The sequence below is a fragment of the Loxodonta africana genome, chromosome 3 (genome assembly GCF_030014295.1).
Source record: "Loxodonta africana isolate mLoxAfr1 chromosome 3, mLoxAfr1.hap2, whole genome shotgun sequence".
In the NCBI taxonomy this organism is placed as follows: Eukaryota; Metazoa; Chordata; class Mammalia; order Proboscidea; family Elephantidae; genus Loxodonta; species Loxodonta africana.
Genome location: NC_087344.1, coordinates 46,764,655 through 46,768,546, shown reverse-complemented (window position 1 = coordinate 46,768,546; position 3,892 = coordinate 46,764,655).

Here is a 3,892-nt window from a genome sequence, read left to right as displayed (position 1 = left end):
GACCACCTGCAGTCACGAGAACCTGGGGGGACTTCCAAGTGCAAACTGTGGATGTAGCGACAGCTGGTGTCTCAGTCCCTGGGGCACCCTCTCAACTTCCTCTTTCCCGGTGTTAAAATGGAGACATTTACAATACCTGCCACCTTTGAGGAGCCCTGGTGGTGCGGTGGTTAAGAGCTCGGTTGCCAACCAAAAGGCCTCAGTTCAAATCCACCAACAGCTCCTTGGAAACCTTATGGGGCAGTTCTACTCTGTCCTGTAGGGTCGCTATGAGTCGGAATCGACCCAAAGGCAGTGGGTTTGGTTTTTGGTGTGAGTGCCAATGTAAAGTGCCCAGAAGAGTGCCTGGCACTTAGTAAATGGGCAGTACACACAGCTCCCTGGGTGGTGCAAATAGTTAAGCACCGAGCTACTAACCGAAAGGTCAGCTGTTCAAATCCACCCAGAGGCACCTCGGACGACAGGCCTGGTGATCTACTTTTAAAAACTCTATGCGATACAGTTCTAATGACACACATGTTTAATCTGAGCCTGTTAGTGTGTAATAAGACCGTGAGCAATGATCATCTCATAAGGAGAGAATGCAAAACAAACAATTTATGTGATTAGAGCTGACATTTATTAAGTACTTATTTTGTTGTAAAAAAAAAAAAACCTTCTGACTCATAGAGACCCTACAGGACAGGGTAGAACTGCCCTAGAGGGTTTCCAAGGAGCAGCTGGTGGATTCAAGCTGCTGACCTTCTGGTTAGCAGCCAAGCTCTTAACCAGGGCTGTGAAAAGCACTTCATAGTAAATGCTTGCAACAACCTCATGGTGTAGGTACTATTCTTATTTACAGTTAGGAAATTGGAGTTAAGAGATATTATGTGGCTTGCCAAAAGTCACTTCACTGGCTAGTACTACAAGTGGGTTGGGAACCCCGGAGGTCTGGCTTCAGAACCTGCACGTTTAACCTTGAGCTACACTGCTTGCATTGTCACAAAGACACAGACCAGGCTGAGTTGAAAAGGATGGAGCACAGTGAGGAGGGGAGGACAGGTTGGAGAGGGATGAAGGACAAGGCCGGGTCTGTGGCGGGTCCCTGCAGCTCACACACTGACACTGTATTCATTCCACTAGCTGAGGCCAGAAGCATGAGAGGCGGAGGGAGGGCCAGAGCGAGACCCAGCTGGCCAGAGCACTGAGGAAGAACAAAGGAGAATGAAACCCTCTGTATCCTCAAAGGATCCAGAGGTCCTGCCCTGCCCTGCTCCTGACTAGGAAGAACAAATGGATCCCCACAAAGGACATTCCACAAGGCTTCAGGTCATATTTTTAGTGAGCATACTTTGGAAAATTCAAGTTTAAATTTTTCATGTCCTTCACCAATCCTGTCTCAGCTCAAAAAAAAAAAAAGGCACCTTGCACGCTCGACAAAGAACCAGACATATAATAGATTCATTCATTCATTCAATCATTCATTCAGTGCATAGTTATTAAACACCTACTAGGGTAAATTGCCCTGATGGCACAGTGGTTAAAAGCTTGGCTGCTAACCAAAAGATCAGCAGTTCAAATCTACCAGCCGCTCCTTGAAAAACCCATAGGGCAATACTACACTGCCCTACAGGGTCACTATGAGTCGGAATCGACTTGACAGCAATGGGTTTGGTTTTTGTTTTGGGGGGGTAAATACCTAGGAGTGCTATGGCTGTATCATATGGCAGCCAAACTTTTTAAGAAACTGGCCAACTGTTTTCCAAGGTGGTTGTATTGCCTTATTTTATTCTCTTCTTAGCACTTATCAATATCTGAAGGATTGCCCTGTTAAATTATTTGTTTACTATTTATTGCCTGTCCCCCGACCTAGACTATAAGCTAGGAGGATGTTGCCTCCTCAGACCTTAGCCCAGTGGCTGGCATATAGTAGGTGCTCAGTGAATGAACAAATATACACCAACTCATAGACACTGTCATGGATTGAATTGTGTCCCACCAGAAATATCTGTCAACTTGGTTAGGCCATAATTCCCAGTATTGTACAGTTGTCCTCCATTTTGTGATTGTAATTTTATGTTAAGAGGATTAGGGTAGGATTGTAACACCACCCTTACTCAGGTCACCTCCCTGATCCAAAGGGAATTTCCCTGGGGTGTGGCCTGCACCACCTTTTATCTTTCAAGAGATAAAACGAAAGGGAAGCAAGCAGAGAGTTGGGGACCTCATACCACTAAGAAAGAAGCACTAGGAGCAGAGAGCATCCTTTGGACACGGGCTCCCTGCACCTGAGAAGCTCCTCGACCAGGGGAAGATTGAGGACAAGGACCTTCCTTCAGAGCCAACAGAGAGAGAGCCTTCCCCTGGAGCTGACATCCTGAATTTGGACTTGGAACCTACTAGACTGTGAGAAAATAAATTTCTCTTTGTTAAAACCATGCACTTGTGGTATTTCTGTTACGGCAGCACTAGATGACTAAGACAGACACCATATTTGTGTTATGGATTGAACTGGGTCCCCCAAAATGATATATTTAAGTTTTAACCCCTGGTACCTTCAAACTTGGCCTTGTTTGGAAATAGGGTCTCTGGAGATATTGTCTGTTAGGTTAACATGAAGTCATACTAGAGTAGAAAACTAAAACCAAACTCGTTGCTGTCGACTCGATTCTGACTCATAGCGAACCTATAGGACAGACTGTAACTGCCCCATGGGGCTTCCAGAGTGGCTGGTGGATTTGAACTGCCGACTTTTTGGTTAGCAGCCAAACAATTAACCACTGCACCACCACAGAACCATACTAGAATAGAGTGAGTCCTAATCCAATCTGACTGATGGCCCTGTGAAAGAGAGACAGAAAGAGGAAGGCTGGCCATGTGAAGATGTATCTGCAAGCCAAGGAATGCCGGCAGCTACTACGAGAAGCTGGGAGAGACAAGAAAGAGTCTTGCCCTGGAGCCTTCTGAGAGAACCCAGACCCAGTGCCATCGAGTCGATTCAGGGCCCTGTAAACAGCCTGAATTCAGACTCCTAGCCTCCAGAACTGTGAGACAATACATTTCTGTTGTGATACTTTGTTACAGCAGCCCTTGGAAGCTGATGCAGCAGGTCTTGTGAGGACAAGTCCAGGATAAATGCCTGTTGAATTGAAGAGGCAGGGGAAGGCCCACGTGTTGGGCAAAGTGGTGAGAAGACACCTGCATTACTTTTCTACAGGTGCTATAACAAATCACAAACTCCAAACCAAACCAAGCCTGTTGCTGTTCTGTCAATTCCGACTCATAGTGAACCCACAGGACAGAGTAGAATTGCCCCATAAGGTTTCCAAGACTGTAATTTTTATGGAAGCAGACTGCCACATCTTTCTCCTGCAGAACGGCTGGTGGGTTCAAACTGCCGACCTTTTGGTTAGCAGCTGAGGGCTTGACCACTTTACCATCAGGGCTTGTTCACCACAAACTGGGTGGCTTAAAACAACAGGAATTATTCCCTCACAGTTCCAGAGGCTCACAGTACAAAATCAAGGTGTCGGCAGGGTGGTGCCCCCTCTGAAGTCTTCTTCCAGCTTCTGGTAGATCCAGGCATTCCTTGGCTTGTGGCAGCGTCATTCTAATCTCTGCCTTTGTCTTTATGTGGCCTTTCCTGTGTCTGTGTCTCAAATTTCTCCCTGTCTTTCTCTTATAAAAACACTGTCACTGGATTTGGGGTCACTGTGGAGCCCTGGTAGCGCAGTGGTTAAGAGCTGGGCTGCTAACTAACGGGTCGGCAGTTTGAGTGCACCAGGCGCTCCTTGGAAACCATATGTGGCAGTTCTACCCTGTCCCATAGAGTCGCTATGAGTCAGAATCAACTCGATGGCAACAGTTTGGTTTTTGGTAGTTCAGTGCTAGAATTCTCACCTTCCATGCAGAA